This window comes from Sturnira hondurensis, unplaced genomic scaffold (genome assembly GCF_014824575.4).
Source record: "Sturnira hondurensis isolate 20B ecotype Veracruz unplaced genomic scaffold, ASM1482457v3 Scaffold0007406, whole genome shotgun sequence".
NCBI lineage: Eukaryota > Metazoa > Chordata > Mammalia > Chiroptera > Phyllostomidae > Sturnira > Sturnira hondurensis.
In genome coordinates this window covers 17,054,221-17,073,752 of record NW_028080037.1, presented here as the reverse complement: position 1 = coordinate 17,073,752, position 19,532 = coordinate 17,054,221, and the positions used below count along the sequence as shown (strand labels likewise).

Sequence of the window (19,532 nt, the reverse complement as noted above, 5' to 3'; positions counted from 1 at the left end):
GAGGCTGGTGGCACTTGCCACCCCATGGCCCTGGAGGTCAAAAGATTTCCCACAGGAGCTTTCCTACAGGAGCTTTCCCATCCCAGCCTTGAGATGCAGCCTGTGCCTGCGGGGACCCTCCAACTGGCCTGGTGTGGGCGGGTGGGGAGGCAAGCCCTGCCTGGGGGGTGGCGCTGGTCCTCTGGTCCCCTGCGAAGGAGGTGGACTCTGCCTTACTCAGGCAACGGCGAGGAGAGACTGAGGCCTTCCCAGAGCTCCCGAAGAGAGAACAGGTTGCTCAAGACCATTGACAAGGAAGGGGCTCAGACAGTAGCCCCCACAGGCAGGGGTGTTAGAGAAATGTCCTGAGGCGGGGTGGGGGGGCGGTTGGCACCCTGCAAGGGGCCTTTGGGAGGAGGTGGTTGCCTTGTGGATGCACAGGGCGGGAGGGCCATGTGGTGGGGCTGGCGCAGGAAGAGGATGCCACTCTGGGGCGAGGCGGAGCGGGAGTGCTGGGCCGGAGCACTGAGTGTGGGCACCCCTAAAGCGCAGCACAGGAACACGAAGCATGGGGACCAGGTCAGATGCGACAGGAAGCCATTGAGGGCCCTCGGGTCCCTTGAGGCCCAGCCAACCCTTCCTGACTGGAGAACCCAGAGGAAAGCAGGTCTGCCTCCCCTAGAATAGGCCCCGTGGGCCGCTAGTCCCGCAGGGGTTCTGCAGAAGCAGCGACAGTAATGGACAGACAGCTTCGGGAAGCAGGGCGACGCCCCTCCCGCCAGGGGGATAAGAGATTTAACGCTGAGAGGTTGGGGCTTGAGAACACTGGAAGACATGTCAGGATCTAATCTGGTGGAAAATCAGGTAATAATAAATAATAAATCATGAAACCTTGGCAGGAGGCTGGAAACCACAAGCCAGAACACCAGCGACCACTTGACCTTCGTGGCCCCTCTGGGGCCTGGCTCCCCTCCTCCCTCACTGGTGTCAACACAGGTGTGTCTGAGGCATCAGGAACCGTGCAACCACGGGGGGCTCTCTAGCACCTTCCTCAGGAGCCGGGTGCAGGGGCTGCACCCTCACCAGGGACAGCTATCAACAAGGACAAGGCAGGGCCTCGGGGGCGGGTTGGCCTCCATTCTCCCAGGGCTGCAGGGCAAACACCTCACCCCACAAACATGGGTCTGCAGGGTTATTTCTGCAGTGGCTGAGTCTCTGATCCTCCCAGAAAAAAACATCCTCCAGGACCCCTGGGAGGGGTGGAGAGGCCAGCAAGCAGTGGAAGGTTGGGCAAATGCTTCGGAGAACAAAGGAACAGGACTCTCCCTCACAGGAGGGGGCCGGGGCGCAGGGCTCAAAGCCACGAGACACATGGAGGATGAAAAATAAGTGTGTGAGTGATGTTAGGGTGTCAGGACGCCCACAGAACCGGGTGCCAACAGGAGGCTGTGACCCCGCAGCCACAGGGTCCTCGGGATGACGAACGGCTCTGGCAGCAGGGCCCACCTCCTCCAGGGAAACAAACCCTGGTGCAGAAATGGAGCATAAAAATAGAAGGCGTGCTCCAATTATGGCATCTGCTGTGATGCTGACGATAACCAACTGCCCACGGCCGTCCGCAGCGGGCAGAGTGCCCAGCCCACTATCGCTTCCACACTTAACTGGGGTTTCCATGGGGTCTCCTTCCTGGGTCAAGCACTGCAGGGAGCCGACCCTTCTCCCCAGGGCCTCGGCGCTCACTCACCTGCCCTGGCCAGGGAGGTCCCGGGGTGCAGAGGTGGGCTGCCCCCAAGCCACCCCAAGGCAGGGGCAGGAGGGCCAAGCCTCATGCCGACTGGGCTTGGGCTGCGGTACTGCACCCCACACCCCTGTGTGAACAGAGGGGGCAAGGCGGGGGCTGCTGCTCTCCCCCGAGCCCTCATTTAGCAGGTGCAGGAGGCGCTGGGAGCCGGAGCTCTGACCTGCTGACACCAACACAGCAGCCCCCTCTCTCCCGAGCCTTGTGCTGCCTTCTGGGGAGCCAAAGAAAAGGAAAACAGATCCTCTCCTTATCCCGACAGTGCAGGGAATCTGGTGATTTCCTTGTTTCTGTGTTGAAGACCAGCCTTTGTCCGAATAACACGAGTTCGGTTTTGGGTGCTGCTTGCTCACCTACTAGTCCATAGGGCTGTTCCCAGGCTCTGTGACTCGGTCACTTGTTCATGGCTGTCCCGTAGGCCTTTGAGTTACGAGCTGTGGCCTCCCCCCGGCACTGATGGCTGGAGCCACGGTGGACACATGGCAGGAGGGCTTCCTTCTGCCTTTGCTGGCACCTAAGGGGGCACCGCCCTCAGCCCAACTCCGAGCAGAGCTCCTCAGAAAGCGCGGACCCCGCCTCACACTTCTCCCACCAAGTAAGTCACCAGGCACCACTGGGACCCCGTCGCCCGGCTGACTGCCTGACCAGTGAGGGGAGCCTTCCGTGCACAAGAAGCCCCCGTGTGAGTGTTTCACTTTGCTCAGCACAAATGTCTGCCTTGAGGCCAGTGAGACTAATTTCTACAGTGCGATCCGACAGACCATACATGAGAACCCACTGGTCTGCCCCAGACGGCGTCCGCACTGCTGAGCAGGTCACTGGAAACTACTAACGTACATTTTCCTGGCCCCAGGACAGCCACGGCTGCTTATCCTTGGAAATCATCTGATGCCAATGTGATCACACTCGAGAAGTTTCCACGTGCAGCTGGCTCTCGGTGTCAGTGACAGAGAGGGACCTGAGGTGGGGGCCCGGCGTGGGGAGAGGGCTCCGCCACCCAGGAGCCGTGGGGCCCCGAGGGGACAAGGGCTGCGCCTGCCCGGCTGCTCCCCACGTCCTAGAGCTGGGCGAGCGGGAGGCGCTGAATACAAACCTGTCCAATGAACGGAGTGGAGAGAAAGCGGGAGCAGGTGTCTCGGGAACTGCGAGGCAGTGTGCAGGCGTGAGCCGTCAGGGGCATTAAGGTGCTTCGGGGTTAGCAGATGACTCTGGGTTCAGGATATTCCTCGTGCCAGCCCTGACTTTCGAGCTAATACGGGAATCCAAAGTGACAGGAATCCCAACTCCATGGCCCTTGCCAGCGGCCCCACCTCAGGCAGACCTCAGCTGGCCTTGGCCACTACGCCAGTTCCTGCAAGGAATCTCTTTTGCCCTGTAGACACCCTGGAGCACTCTCCCACCTTCTCTGTCTGCAGTGTGGTGGGTGGGGGTCCTGGCCCTGGGAAGAGCTCTGTGGGAAGCCAAAGAGGGGACCCAGTCCCTGCTGGAACCTCATACACTGCGCCATGTGAGGCAGACAGGCAAATTCATGTCCTAGAGACACAAGGGGCTAAAGCAGCCCCTGTAGTTTAATCAAGTTAGAGACACACTGGTCGTTTATGAAGAAGCCTTGGGAGCCAGCCCAGGGGCCAGGGTCGGTGGGACACTGTGATGGAAGAGAAGGCTGACGACGAGAGCAACTGCGGCAGCCTGGCAGGCAGACCCAGGCCTGACAGCTGGGAACCAGGCCCCAGGGCGCAGAGCCAGAGTGGGGAGAAGGGAAGGGGCTGGAGGAGGTCTGCAGTGGGACGGACTCAGGGAGCCATTCACCAGCACCCCCACCCCCTGCACTGGTCCCCCCTGCGTCGGTCAGCGTGAAGCGGCTCCTGCGGAGGCTGCACTCTGTGCCCCCAGGTCCACCACCACCGCCCTGGCCTGGTCTTCTCCATAATCTACCTGCTGACTGCAGTCACTGGCCCCCCAACCCCGGTTACGGGGAACCCAACAGCAGGACCAGCCAGGAAAGCTATCTGAGCAGCTGCTGCCAAGAAGGAACATCAATCTGAAGATAACGAGGCCCCAGAACAGCCTGTATTTGGGGAAAAGCTGTGTAAGAGGGGCCTGGGCAAGGACGAGTGAGGCGGGACTGAGCTGGCCCTTTCCCTGAGAGGAAGATCGCGGGCCGCGCGCGGCCCAGCCTCCCCGCAGCCCCGCTCTGGCCACCTGCTTGCCCGGCCACCTTCAGAGGAGAACTGCTTTCTACCGGGCCGGCGAGCTTCATTCTCAGATCCTAGACAGTTATATTTCTTACTGTAAATTAGTAGATTGGGGTTTTTACTTTCTAAAAGAAACAGAAATTAGAAATTCCAACATGTGGGGGTGGGTAGGGCAGGGGAGAGTAATGGGGGGGCGGAATGGGGACATCTGCAATTGGACAACAATAAAAACCAAAGAAACAAAGAAAAAGAAATCCCAACATGTGATACTATTTGTCAAGAACCTGAAGGTGACTGTTCCTAAAAATTACTGAGCTGTTTCAAACCGCCCAGTCCTGGTGACTAGGTGCCGGTGCCTGGTCAGGAAATCCTGCCTTGCGGATCCGTGGAGGCGGGACAGGCAGAGATGAGAGCCACTGTGAGAGCAGGGGAGAGGGGAGTGGGCTGAGGGGGGGGGGGAGGAAGAGGAGAGAAGGTCAGAATGGGGAAGGAAGAACCTAATCAGAGCAAAGCCTGTGAGGGGGACCACTTGCCCACCTCAGGCAGCGCCAGCTGGCTCTCCTCCGGGAGCTGTGCCCACAGGGAACCCCCCCAGCAGGAGCCAGGCTGGGACTCTCTCCTCAACTGCGGAGCCACTTCAGGCACCAGGGCATCTCACGTGTGCCACGGGGCCAAGGAAGGAACCTGGACGCACCAGAAGGCACGCGCACAACGCAGCCCGAGAGGGCATCAGGGCGTGATCTGGAAAAACCCGAAACCCCACAGTTGGGTGGGCTTGAGTTACAGCCAGACAGTCTGCAGAGATCCGACATCGCTGGGCCAAGTTTCCGCCAAGACCCGCTTCATTCTCCCCTTAAGGAGGTCACCCTGTGGTTGACAACTTTCTGGTGTCTTCCTACCGCATTCGTCCTCAACGGAAGGGGGAGGGACTGGTGGGCATGCAGTGGGGTGACTGTGAGGCCTCTGGGGGGCTGGGCTGAGGAATCTCAAAGGCTATTTAGCACCGGAGGACCTGGGCCTTGGAATGGCTGTGTCTTAGAAAAGGCCCCTTTTCTGGAGCAGGTGAGCCCATGGCAGAGGCCCAGGCAGCAGCAGCAGCCGCCACTGCCTGCTGACGACAGAGTCACATTACAGTTCCTCAGGCACTCTGCCAGACATGTCCCCCGCGGGGGCACCCCTGTGCCCTGGTTACCACTTCCACTGCCCTGAAATGTCAGGGGCACCCAGGTTCCGGGAGGCGAGGTCTGACTCTGGACTTTGGCTGCTGGGGCCCTGGAGAAGGGATGTGGGGCAGTGAGCACGCAATCCAGGAGTCGAAAGAACAGCTTCTTTATAGTGATGAAAGAACCCCCCTGTAGAATTAGATATCTCGTCAAAAAAATGCCCTTCAAAATAAAGGTAAACTAGAGCCGGCTGTGTGTAGAAACAGGAGGTGGGGTCGCAGGCCTGGTGCACAGCCAGCCGCACGCAGGTCGGGACTAGGATGGACCTGAGCGCCGCCCCCCCGCCCCCATCAAACCAGTGCCGCTGTCCCAGGCTGTGGCCTCCCAGGAGCTGTGGGACAAGGCCGAATGTGGAGAAGCACCTATTTAACTGGAAATTTGTTAGAAAGGAGCTTAATAGGAATGCCAAGAAACGAGGTAAAGAAAAGGCAGAAAAGGCCAAGACGCAGAAGGCCATTCAGAAAGGCAACACGGAAGTTGCAGGAACACACGCTGAAAATGCGACCCGCCAGAAGAACCAGGCAATTCATTTCTTGGGAATGAGTGTGAGGGTGGATGCCGTGGCAGCGGGAGTTCAAACCGCGGTGACAAGGGGCACGGTGACCGAGTCCACGGCAGGTGTAGTTAAATCTACAGATGCTGCACTGAGAAGCAGGAACCTCGAAAAGATTTCTGCCTGGATGGACACATTTGCACATCAATTTGAAACACTGGACGTTCAATCACAACAAATGGAAGGCACAGTGTGTAGCGCTACAACCCTAACACCACCACACAACCAAGGGGACAGGCTGCTTCAACAAGCGGCAGACAAAGCTGGCCCTGATCTCAATATGGAACTACCACAGGAGTCAGACAGCACCTGCCGGCACCCGTGCCGCCTCCGTGGAGCAGGATGGACTGTGATGGAGACTTGCTCAAGTCTGATCCAAAGGACTGGCGCTTGTGTTCACTTCCCCTGCTCCTGGAATATTTCGTGTGCACCTGGGTGAGGTGCACCCCATTTACGCTAAGAACACTGTGTGTTACACAATGCCTGACCACTGTTTATACGGCACGCCTTCTTTTGCCATGCTGCACTTTCCAGCACTTTAAGAAACTCCAGAGAGTTTCTACCTTGACAGACTTTACAGCTTTGTGTATTCTGTTGAAAGGCGAGAGGGACATTTTTTTTTTTGTAGATGACTTTGACCAAGCTAACGTTAGCTTGTTGTATCTGAAACATCTTCTTTGAAAATTGCATCAAACATCTAGCAATGAAGTACTACAGAATAAACATGTAGACTGAAGGTTTCAGTTTCTTCTGAATTCAAAGTTGTTTTAAATCTCCGTATTCACGTGCTGCACAGAAACAAAGGCACGGACGACAAGTGTACTTGACATGCGTGTACTTGACATGCGTGCACAGCCCGAACCCCTCAGCCGGCGGCACTCGGCAGACACGCTCTTTCTTGTGTTTGCTTTTGCTCAAAAGCACAAATGTGGTTGACTCTCATTCTGTGTTCATTAGCTTTTGAATTTAGATTATTGGGATTTTTACCCAGTAATGTAATGACTATGATACGAATTTCTGAAATTTAAAAAAAGGTCCACTGGCAATTATACAATATAACTAGAAAAAAATCTATAAAATTAAAGAAATTAAGGCTTCTCAGTTTTTAAATTTTTCTTGGCTAAATATTGTTGTTAAGACTCAGGGAAATTTAATCTTTCATACTTACAAATGAAACTGAAACACATTTTAAATGATTCTCCCATTTCTACCTTAACCTCAGTATACTGTATCTTAAAAGATTAATTTAAGATAAATGTAAATGCATCATTTATATTTTCCACAGGATTGTTGATTGTTTTTTGAGAATTTTGGCCTACAGTTTTAGACAAACCAACAAAAAATAACAAAGAAAACAAAATAGAATCAACTCAAGTTATAACTATCATAAGCCCTAGTTAAATGTGTTTGTCCTTTTTTTTTTTTAAGATTGTATTCACTTATTTTTAGAGAGGAGAGAGAAAGAGGAGAGAAACATCAACATGTAATTGCCTCTCACACGCCCCCTTACTGGGGCTCTGGCCCTCCACCCAGGCATGTGCCCTGACTGGGAATCGAACCAATGACCCTCTGGTTTGCAGGCCAGCACTCCACTGAGCCACACCAGCCAGGGCTGTCCTTTTATCTTAAGTAAAAACTCTTTAATAACTGGAAGAAATGGAGTAGAAATAAATGTTTCTAGAATAAAAGGCTTCTCCTGGCCATGTGAACAACTTCAGACCAATGGGAGTTGCTGTACAACACAGGGGGTGGGGACATAGAAAGTCCTCAGGTCAAATGAAGACTGGACTCTGGAAGGCCAGGATCCTTGCGGGGAAACATGTGATGGCCAACTGTGCTCCTTCCCATCGTCCCAGAAATCTCTCTGTTTTATCCAACTAAAACGAACAAATGCCACAGTCTCAAATGTGGAGAGGTGACCAAGTCATATTTTAGCTAGGATACTACTAATCTAGGTTAAGTAGGTAAGGTGGTCTTCATTACTTGCTGCATGATCGACCCATGAAGGAATTTTAGTATTTTGTGAAGTTCTATTGAAAATCAGAGCTGCTTAGAAAATCTTTCCATGTTAAGTCATGAATGCATTCGAGGTGTGACTATGGAGACTTATTTACTGAGCACTCACCATTCGGATATGTTTCCTATTATAAACAAGAGTGTGTATAAGTGAAGATTATTTTCACTGGTTAATGAAATGAGGAATTGCTCTTTTACTAAGTTTCAGATAAACCTATTTAATTTTCTTGGTAGCTGACTATATATGGTATGATCTCTATGTGGTAATCTTCTGTTTTGTTTACAATTGATGCTTTGTCCTTCTACTTAAAGGGTAAGTTTGTTCATGTTGGAACATCTTGGGAGGCAGAGAAGAGGTTATTACCGACCACAATATCTATGAAACAGAGTTGTCTTATTTTCCATCGGTGGAAATCCTAACTTTTGTTCTGTTAAATTCAATAAACATTGTTCTATTGTGAATATGGCTTACTTCAATCTAAAAATATAAGTGGTTCTGATCTAAAAATACTACTCATAGTTTTGTTTAACAGCCATATCAAATTTGTTTTTTAAAAATACTGTTATTTGCTAGACATCAAGTTTTACTTTTGGATTTATCATCATAAATACAATTTTAAACTTTTTAAATATATGAAGGTAAAATAAAGATGTGTTCAGGCAAATAAAACCTGAAGGAACGGTGGCTACCTGAAGGAAGTTCTTCAAGCTGAAAGGAAATGATACCAAATGGAAACTCAGATGTAGACAAAGGAATAAAGAGTGCTAGAAAAGATAAGTATGTGAGTAAATACAAAAGATGCTGGTTTTCTCACTTTAAAATTTCATTTAAAGTGCAGCTCAACTTCCGGCCAAGATGGAGGCGTAGGTGGAAACACTGTGCCTCCTCGCACAACTAAAATAAAGGACAACAAAGATTTAGAAACAAAAACACAACCAGAACAGACAGAAAATTGTATGGCAACCATTCGACCAGAGAAGTTCAACAACCACTCAACCAGACCGGTAAGAGGGGCAGAGTTGGCGGCCGGAGGAGAGGGGTCGCAGCAGGAAAAGACAGTGGCTGGCAGACCCTGGTGCACAGGCAGTGTGGGGCTAGCGGACCCCAGTTGAAGGGTGGCAACAAGCAGACCCAGTGAGGTGTGCAAGGTGGTTGGCTGATGGTGGTGATACATTCGCATGCAGATAAACCAGGCAAAAATGGGCAGTGAGACAGACTGCATAACCCAGGGCCCCAGTGCTGAGAAATAAAGCCTAAAAGCACCAACTGAAAACACTTGTGGGGGTTGAGGTGCCAAGAGTGACTCCCAGCCTCACAGAAGAGTTCATTGGAGAGACCCACAGTGTCCTAGACCATGCACAAGCCCACCCACCCAGGAACCAGCACCAAAAGGGCCCAATTTGCTTGTGGTAAGCCGCAGAAGGTACTGAAATCCAAGAGAGAATAGAGCAAGCTCCACTGTTCCCTCTCTGACCCCACCCCCACATACAGCGTCACAACCCAGCATCTGGGTTGCCCCGCCCTGGTGAATACCTAAGGCTCCGCCCCTCATATATAACAGGCACGAACAGACCAAAAAATTATGGCTTGAATGGAAAAACAGACCAAAGCCCCAAAGCCAATACTTTTAAGTGACCAAGAGACAGACAGACAGCCTATCAGATGCATAGTTCAAAATACTGGTGATCAGGATGCTCACAGAACTGGTTGATTTTGGTCACAAATTAGATGAAAAAATGAAGGCTACGCTAAATGAAATGAAGGAAAATGCACAGGGAACCAACAGTGATGGGAAGGAAACTGGGACTCAAATCAGTGGAGTGGACCAGAAGGAAGAAAGAAACAACCAACAGAAAAGAATGAAGAAACAAGAATTCAAAAAAATGAGGAGAGGCTTAGGAACCTCCAGGACATCTTTAAATGTTCCAACATCCGACTTATAAGGGTTACCAGAAGGTGAAGAGGAACAGCAACAACTGGAAAACTTATTTGAACAAATAATAAAGGAGAACTTCCCCAATCTGACAAAGGAAATAGACTTAATTAGATTGTTGAGACCATTTTAAGTTAGTAAAACTTCCAGGAAGTCCAGGAAGCTCACAGAGTCCCAAAGAAGGCGGACCCAAGGAGGAACACACCAAGGCACATCATAATTACATTATCCAAGATTAAAATGAAAGAGAGAATCCTAGAAGCAGCAAAAGATAAGGGGACAGTCACCTACAAAGGAGTTCCCATCAGACTGTCAACTGATTTCTCAAAAGAGAACTTGCAGGCAAGAAGGGGCTGGAAAGAAGTATTCCAAGTCATGAAAGGCAAGGACCTACATCCAAGATTGCTCTATCCAGCAAAGCTTTCATTTAGAATGGAAGGGCAGATAAAGTGCTTCTCAGAAAAGGTCAAGTTCAAAGAGTTCATCATCACCAAGCCCTTATTATATGAAATGTTAAAGGGACTTATCTAAGAAAAAGAAGATAAAAATATGAATAAAAAGATAGAAAACTCACAGTTATTAATAACCACACCTAAAACAAAAGCAAACTAAGCAAACAACTAGAAGAGAACAGAACCACAGAAAGAGATCACATGGATGGGGATAGGAACAGGGGAGTGGGATGAGGAGAGCGGGGGAGAAGGTACAGAGAATAAGTAGTATAGATGGTGGGGAGAAAATAGACAGGGGGAGGGCGAGAGTAGTGTGGGAAATGTAGAAGCTAAAGAACTTATGACACATGGACATGAACTAAAGTGGGGGAGTGTGGGTGGGAGGGCATGTGCAGGGTGGAGGGGAATAAGTGGGGGAAATGGGACAACTGCAATGGCATAATCAATAAGATATATTGTTAAAATTTTTCATTTAAAGATAACTGACTAAATAGGGCAAGAAAAAAAGTGTTTTGGAGGGTTTATATCATCTTCAAAAGTAAAACGGGGTACAGCAGAAAGGGTGGGAGACAATGGAATGACATCACTGTAAAGTTCTTACATTATAGCTGAAATGGTATTTGATTTGAAGGAAGACTGTGATAAGCTAAAGATGTGTGATGTAAACCCTGCCAACCACTAAGAAAAGAAAGCTGTATAGGTATGAGCTAATAAAGGAAAGGTCATTAAGTACTAAAAATAATACCCCGATGTCAGGGAAAGAGAAAACACACATACAAAAACAAAAACAAAAACCGAAAACCAGATTGGACCAAACAAATAGCAAAATGGTAGATTTCAACCCAACCACATCAATAATTTTACTAACTTAAAATGGTCTCAACAATCTAATTAAAAGTCAGAGACTATCAGACTAGATTAAAAAGCAAAGCAAGACTCATTCTATTCTATCTATAATAAAATCCCTTTAAATATAAAAGCATAGATAAAATAGTCAACCATATGCTTTCTACATGAAACACACTGTAAATAGAAAGATACCAATGGCTTGAGAGAAAAACATTAGAAAAAGAAACGCAGGCAACAGCAATTGCAAGAAAGCTGCACTGGCCTTAAGATTCAAAAGGAGACCAGAGGACAGAGACAACGAGGGAAATTTCATAATGACAAAAGAAGTCCATTCGTCAAGCTGACACAAATTCCTGAATGTGCAGGCACCTTGTAACAGAGCTTGAAAGTACATGAAGCAAAACAGAAATGAATGGAGAACGAGAAATCTGCAATTATAGTTAGAGATTTCAATACTCTCTTAGCAACTGATAGAAACGGACAAAAGAAATAAGAATTTAGAAGATGTGAATCATCAAGCATCCTTTATCAATTAACTTGACCTAATTGACATTTATAGAACACTATACAAAACAACGGCAGAATACACATTCTTTTCAATAATACATGACATACTCACCAAGACAGAGCATATAATGGGCCATAAATCACTCTCAATTTTAAAATGATAAAATATACATTCTCTGGCTCCTACAGAATTAAACTAGAAAACAATAACAAAAAGATAAGATAAAAAATGCTCAAATGCATGGAAATGAAGCTACATACTTTGAAATAACTAATGGGTCAAATAAATCACAAGGGAAATTAGAAAACATCTTGAAATAAATTATAGAGAAAATACAACAGATCAAAATTTATGAGATGCAGCTAAAGTGACACTTGGAGGGAAATGCATAGCTTTAAATGCTTATTCTAGGAAACAGAAGGGTTTAATTAATGATCCAAGTTTCTACCTTAAGGAGCTCCAAAGAGAAGAAGAAATTATATTCAAAATGAGTAGAATAAATAAAATTATAAAGAGCAGAAATCAATGAAACAGAAAATAATAATAGAAAAAATTAAACTAAAAGCTTTTTTGTTGTTGTTGCCCCAGCTAGTGTAGCTCAGTGGATTGAGCATGGGCCTGTGAACCAGAGGATTGTGGTTCGATTCCCAGTCAGAGCACATGCCTGGGTTGCAGGCCAGTTCCCAGCAAGGGATGCATGAGAGGCAACCAAAATGAATGTTTCTCTCCTTCCCTTCCCCTCTAAAGATAAATAAATATAATCTTTTTTTAAAAAGCTTTTTTTTAGTGGTCTCATGTTGTTTCATTACAGGGCACACTAGAGAAAAAGTCAAGTTTTCCTTGTTGTTAGCAGACAGGCTACTACAAACTGTTACAAAAATCAACATTTATAATGACAAAGCACATCTAGATGCCTTGTAACAGAAAAAAGCCAAGAGAGGCAGTTGCTACTGCAGGGGACTGGTGAGTGTGCTTTGTTTCTCTGCCCAGTGCCTCTCCTCTGGAAACATAAATGTCCAGTGTTCTTCTAATCCAGATGTCTGTTTAATGTAGTACAGAAAATTAGAAGTTAGATATCAAGATTTATGGCTATTTAGACATTAACTAGGTATATTACAAATTAGAATGCTTTTTAATCATTTGGCTCAATTATAATACTGTCACTGAAATATTAGTGATTTTTATTATATTCTAATGCTCTTTAATAAACTTCCTGCTGAGAAAGATTCAAATCAAGTATGAAAAACTAAGAACTCTGAATACACTAACAAATAACTAAATAGGCAAGCTAATTGCTAGGGGATATGAGATTTAACTTATTCAGTGCAATCAGAAAACATAACTAAGTTTGGGGTTAGAGTTAGGTTTGGTTACTTCCCTTAATTAGAGATTTCAATATTTTCTTAGTTGATTTTTCTGCATTTAGTGATCCAACTTCCATTAATGGTCCTTCCAAGTGTCCAGAATATAAAAAGAGCTCACACAATTACAAAAAGAGAAATAACTCAAATAAAAACAGACAAAAGATTTAAATAGACTTTTCTCCAAAGAAGATACAGAAATGGTCAATAAGCACATGAAAAAAAGCCCAACATTATGAGTCATCAGGGAAATGCAAATCAAAACTACAGTGAGATACTTCACACCCACTGGTATGGCAATAATAATACTACTACCAAATAACAAATGTTGGCCAGGATGTGGAGAACTTAGAACCCTAATACACTGCTGCCTGGAGGAATGTAAAATGCTATGAAAACCAGGTTGGCAGTTCCTTTAAAAGGTAGACCACATGACCCTGCACTCCACTCCTAGGTGTCTATCCAAATGAAAACATCTGTCCACACAAAAACTTATCCATGGGTGTTCACAGCAGCATTGTTTGTAATAGTCAAAAGGACTCCAATGCCTGTGAACTGATAAACAGATAAATGAAATGTGGTATAACAATACGATGGAATATTACACAGCAGTGAAGAGGAAGGAGGTACTGATGCATGCTGCAACTTGGACAACCCCTGAAAACATTAAGTGAAAGAAACCTGACCCAAAAGGCCATACATTGTAGAGGTTCATTCTTATGAAATATCCAGAATAGGCACATCTATACAGACAATAGACAGATGGGTGGTTGCTTAAGGCTGGGGGTTGGCTGGTGGAGGGAGGAGGGATGGGACTGACTGATCATGGGCACATGGTTTCTTTCCTGGGGGACAAAAATGGTCTGTAATGAGGCTGTGGTGATAGCTGTACATCTGTCATTATTCACTGCAAGAGTGAACTGTACCCTTTATATCAGTAACTTTTATAGCATATAAATTATATGTCAATAAAGCTACTTTTAAAAAAGTAACATGTTCACCAAAAGGCATCATAAATGATAAAACAATACAAACTAAAAGCTTATAGCTGACAAATGGTAGATACCCACATCACATAAAGCTACAGAAGAAAAAGACAAAGCACCCAACAGAAAAGTGCATTTTGCAAAGGAGAAACATACTCAACAATAAAATGCTCATACTATTTTGATATCAGGAAAATGCAAATTAAGATCATAGAAAAACTCCATTTCAGGGGCATTAGACTTGCAAGAACGTGTGTTTCAGGACCCGATGCTGGAGACGCGGCAATCAAAGGGAACGTACCCGCTGACGATGGGAAACAGCGCAGCCACTTTGGGAAACCATGTGGTATTATTTTTAAAGCTTGTCACTCATATACCCAATGGCCAGAAATGGCCCCCTGAGGGACATACACCCTTGGCAAACTTCTGTACACGTGTGCCTGGAAATGTGTACAGTAACGTTCATATTGCAGCAAAGTTCATTACAGCTAAGCATCGGAAACACATCTAATGTCCACCGACAGAGAAGGGTGAATGAGCTGTAATACGGTCACACAAAACACTAGAAGCAGTGGAAATGAAGAACAACAGCTACACCCAACAGCATAGAAATCTCAGAAACACAAATCTCAGAAACACAACGTTCAAAGAAAAATTCAAGTCCTAAAAAAATGCAGTTTAATTTTTATTTGAGCTAAAAGAAAAAAAGACCTAAACAACGTAACCTCCAAACAAAATAACTGTGATAAAACTATATTAAAAAAAACAATCGAAAGTGTGAAGAGGGGAAGGTAAGAGAAACGTGGGTGAGATGCTGCCTGTCCCTCCTGGCGTGAGTAGGTGAAGAGGAAGGGAAGGGCCAGCTGTCCACCAGAAAGAGCTGCTGGGGGTCAAGGCAGGGGGAATGCGGACACAGAAACGGCCAGGCCTGAGAAAACCAGGGAGGGTGCACAGCCAACACAGGTCAAGAGCAGCAGGGGCGCTGGCTTCTGGTGGCCACTAGCAGCCCCACCAGAAGCCGGTCCACACCTGGATCTGGAGTGGCCCGGGGGGAAAGCTAAAACACGGACTGAGCACAGCCAGGCGGCCACTTTCTAACTCCGCTTCCAACTAGATGACTCCAGGGGATGGGGCAGTGTGGGCATCGCAGGCATGTGACCCGTGATGTCACCCGGGGCTGAAGCCAGAGGCGCCTCACACTTGGCTTACTACTCAGCTGCTTCTGTCTTAAAATCCTTACTTTTTGAACCAGGAAGCTGGTGGATCCTGCTAGGGAAGGACAGTCCCCGGGACCACTTATCTGAGCCCTCCCCACCAGCACCACGCAGTGGTGCCAGGGGTCCAGCCATACCCAACATAAACCAACAACATTCATAACGTTTCCCTTTGGGTTTCCACACAAGGGCAGGAGAAGATGCAGCTGATGGGCAATGGAAGGGAAACCACAAATAATAACTGAATTTTGGGGGGGAAATTCGTCCTGTTTTGATTAGTCAAATACAAATCAAAACGTTAACGAGGCACAACTTTATGCTGGTCAAAAATCACTCTCGGGACCATGGAAGTCTAGTGCCGGGCAGGTGTCCACACGCAGCCCCTACAGCATCGTGGACCAGAACACTGCAGCCAGAGGGCGATGGGTGCCATGGGGAAGAAGTCACATCCTTGACTCCGTGATCACACACTTGGGAATTTGTCCCGGAAAGAAACAAGGAAGAAGAATGGCACATGTCAAAGATGCTCAGGCAGCAGCTGGGCTCCGACAAGCCGGAAGGAACCAGAACATCCAACAGGAGGACAGGGTGCTCCCCAGCCACTGCGCAGACACACACTGCGCCTGCAGGAATGTGGGGAAGTGCGAAGGTGCACAGTCCTGTGAAGATGGCATGTTTTCTATACCAACGATGTAGAAAGGATGCTCTCACATAAAGGAAAAATGCAGACTAAGAACAGAGACCCCAAAACAGTCACGTGAGAGGCAAATGGAGCAATGGAAACACCATGATCTTAGACATCTGGAATTGCTGCCTTCGCTAAGTAACCCTCACAAACAGTGGATGTTTACATGGAGGGGCAGAGGACTGCCCAGATGACCCTCCCAGTTTGGCCAAGAACAAAGCGCGTGCGTGCGTGCGTGCGTGCGGGGGCGGGGAGGCGAGGGTGGGTTTGGGCAGGGAATCTCGCCAGGCAGATGAGCAGCTAATGCTCCAGGGGCCCCACCCATACAAACGGCTCTGCTTCTGAAATAAAAATATCTTGGGTGGAGGGGTGTCCCCGGGGGGTTGGCTGGCTGGCTGTCAGTTCCAGCCTCTCAGGAAAAGCATCTTCTAACCAGCTCCCACTTACAGCCAGGGCACTGGGCATGCCAGGCCCTGAGGGCTGCCCCAGGGCACTGCCCGGGCGGGGTTCTGTTCCCCGAGTCTGCGGCTTCCTTCCACCTCACCACACTGCTCAGCCCGAGCAGCTACTATTTCTGAAGATGTGCATCGGGCCTCATTTCAACACACACGTCAGAGGGAAGCAGTACATAAAAGGAAATTTAGCTCTGGCAGCCTGAGGCCCCTACTTCATCTGTATTCATATTGCTCATCTCTTTGATCAGATGCTGCTGCCGGTCTGAGCTGACTGCCACTTTACAGGAAAACCAGGTGTCAGGGGAATGACTCACGTCTGCAGAGGGCGGTGCTGCGTGCTATGTGACACTCCTTGACGAGGTCACAAGGAGATTTTCGGGGAGCAAGCCTGTCTGTCAGTCCTGGGCAGGAGGGGCCTGGGGCTTGAAGCCCCCCGACTCTGTTCTGCCAGACTCTGGCTGCCCCTCTCCCCACAGTGGCTCAGAGGCCCCTCTCCCCATTTTCTCACCACCCTGGGGCCTCCCCTCCCAGCTTCCCAGGGCCTCTCCATGTCCAGCTCCCACCTTGGCCTGTGCCGAGCCCCCTGCGAGGTCACATGGCTTAGCCCAGCACACGGGCAGCCCTCTCTCTCTCTGCCTAGAGGCCACAGAGGTCATTGATAGATCTCCAAAGCCACCAAACTCTGCTCCTGATCAATGTTTAGATCAATAGTGTTGCATATGGTTGAGCAGGTTGCGCCTGGCACATCCCTAAGAAGCACATTTCACAATAGACACTGTAGAGTTTTTCTTAGTAACATGTCAAACAAGTGAAAGAAAACAATATTGCTCTGACAGTCAGTATATTACCACGATTTCAGGAGAGGTGGGAGTGAAGGGTCTTGAGGAAGGAATGCCCTCTTCGAAAGACGGATGCCAAGTGGACCCATCACCGCCCTGCACGGCAACCTGTGAGCAAATGAACCAGCCCCCAACAGAGCGCATTACACTCGTCGGGTTCCTTGGGGCCACTGGTGGCAACAGAGCCTTGCCAGAGGCAGTCCAGGGCCTGTCACAGCCTCGTCGCCCCCACGCTGCTAATACCCTCCTCACCGGCACGCTGTTGTTTGAGAAAATGGCCGCGAGTGCATGACCAGCTCCCATTCTCTGCTGCCCAAAGGCAGAGGTCACTCTCCACCGTGACACCCTTTCCCCCGTCGGCCCGCACAACCCAGCACAGTGGTCCGCTTGCAGCCCAGAGGCCCAGAGCTGGCACAGACAGGAAGCCTCTTTGCAGAGGTGAGCTACAGCACAGCTAAACCGAAGCACGGGGGCGAGGGGCTGGGGAGGCCTGCTCTGCCCACATCTCCCTCGCCTCCGCCCCCTTTCTCTTGCCTCTAGCTCTCCACTCCCCCTACCTGTCGGCCTGCCCACACAGGGACACCCTCATGCCTGCGTGTGTGTGGTCCTCTGCAGCGCCTCCAACACGCTGCTCCCTTAACCTAGGACACCCCTGCATGTAGCCCACCGACCCACCCCCTTAGATACTGGCTCGCAGAGACCCCCCATGCCGGGCTCCATGCCTGCCTCTCTGCCCCCGGCAATGCCTCTCCTCAGAGCTCGTGGGCTGCTGTGCACCTGACATTGCATCTACCTTCTCAAAGCTTCTCTCCGTGGTGCGACCAGCACCTCCTGGGCTCTGAGTCTGGCCAGGCAGGGTCATCCCTGTCTTCTGTTCACTGGTGTGGGGAGATCAGAAGGATGCTGGCCCGGCTGTAGCCCCTCTGTGTCCCTGACATCTGGCTGTGGATGCTGGGTACCCCACAGAGCTGCCGGGACAGTTCTTAGCATGGAATGAATGAATGACTGGCCAGATATTCTGCTAAACAGAGGAGACTAATTTTTTATCTTTTCTTACCATGTACTGCTCTTCATTCTTCATTCTGACTCAAATCACCAAAATATTTGAAACTTCCCCCTGGTATTTAGCCTCTTTCCACAAGAAATCCCCCCCAATCACCACGCTCGACATGCCCCAGGTTCTGCCCCAGAAGTTGAGCCCCTAGCCCCGCCCACTGTGGCCTCTGCTCAGCCAGGCTCCTTGAGAGGCCGGCATGTTTCCAGTCTGTGGCTGTCCGTGCCCATGGTCATCGCTGGCAGAGAATGCAGGCTCCGGTCCCACCTTTGCCTGTGGGATCTTAGCAAGGTCACCTCTCTTTCCCTCTACCACAGTTTCCCCCTCTGTAGAACGACACGGCTACCATCGGTTTACTCGCAACCACTGACGAAGCCCCTTACGTGTGCCAAGGGGCACGTGCTCCAAGGCAGCCTCGCTTCACCAGACGGGAATGCTGGAGTGGCCACCCCCAGGTCTCGTCTGGCCCCGGAGTCCAGACTTGTGCCAGGCACGAGAGCTCATGGCGGCCCCTCGGCAGGCTGGCTCACCAAAACTGTCCTCAGCCTCTGTGAAAACCACAGTGGTAAAACACTGATCTGCCAACAGGTACCTCCTTGTGAAACAACACGCATGCACACAAGTGTAGTGGGCGAGACCCACGAAGGGATAATAATAATAATAATGTGCAGCTGCCACGTGCCAGGAAGAGGCGGGGGCTGTCGTACATTACTGCCATCAGGTTAACTCACCAAGTAGAATTCTCACCTGCAGAAAACCCTACAGGCAGGCAGACAGAGGATCCACCAGGTGACATGTCTATAAGAGACCATTGTACATCCAGGTATCACAGCAAATAACTGAGCTCTCATAAGACAAGATGTACCTCCCTTCTCTGGGTGCAGAAAGGACTAAATGAGGTAGGTGCTACCCTGAAACCTCCTTTTCATAAGCCATATATCACCACTGAGCTGATGGACCTCAAGCTGCTTCTGGCCTGCCTGTCCTTTATAATTCAACCCACCAGTGGGGCCCACTCCCACCTCTCGCCTGTTATGAGGCCCTGACACCTCGCTCAAACCTAACTGAGCACCTGTCTGCTCCCATCCTCCACCTCCAATGCCCAGCTGGGTGTCACCTCCTCCAGGAAGCTCTTCGAGATGCCCTGGTTTACCTAAGAGCCTCTACCTCCCACATCTCAGAGCTTCCCCCGTTGTTCCAAGGGAGCCATTCACCACAATGGGACCAAAGAGGGGAGATAGGACAGATTCCATCTGTTGCCCCAATCCTGAGTTGGGAGGAGTCCCATTGAATCAGGAGCACCCCAGCTGGAAGGGAAAACCACCAAGCAAGCATGTGCTTGCCACGTGTCCTCAGGTGGCCCTTCCCCCTGCTCACATCTATGCTGGTAGGTTGGTTATGGAATGGCAATCAGCCGAAGTGCTGAGTGCT

The 19,532-nt window shown here is 49.2% G+C and overlaps 1 protein-coding gene and 1 pseudogene across 5 annotated transcripts in view; one reads left to right on the top strand and one right to left on the bottom strand.

Moving 5' to 3' along the window:
- OSBP2 (oxysterol binding protein 2) overlaps nucleotides 1-19,532 on the bottom strand; it is a 137,127-nt gene that overhangs the window by 36,843 nt on the left and 80,752 nt on the right. The window lies entirely within an intron of this gene.
- LOC118991323 (charged multivesicular body protein 1b-2-like) lies at nucleotides 5,456-6,122 on the top strand (annotated as a pseudogene).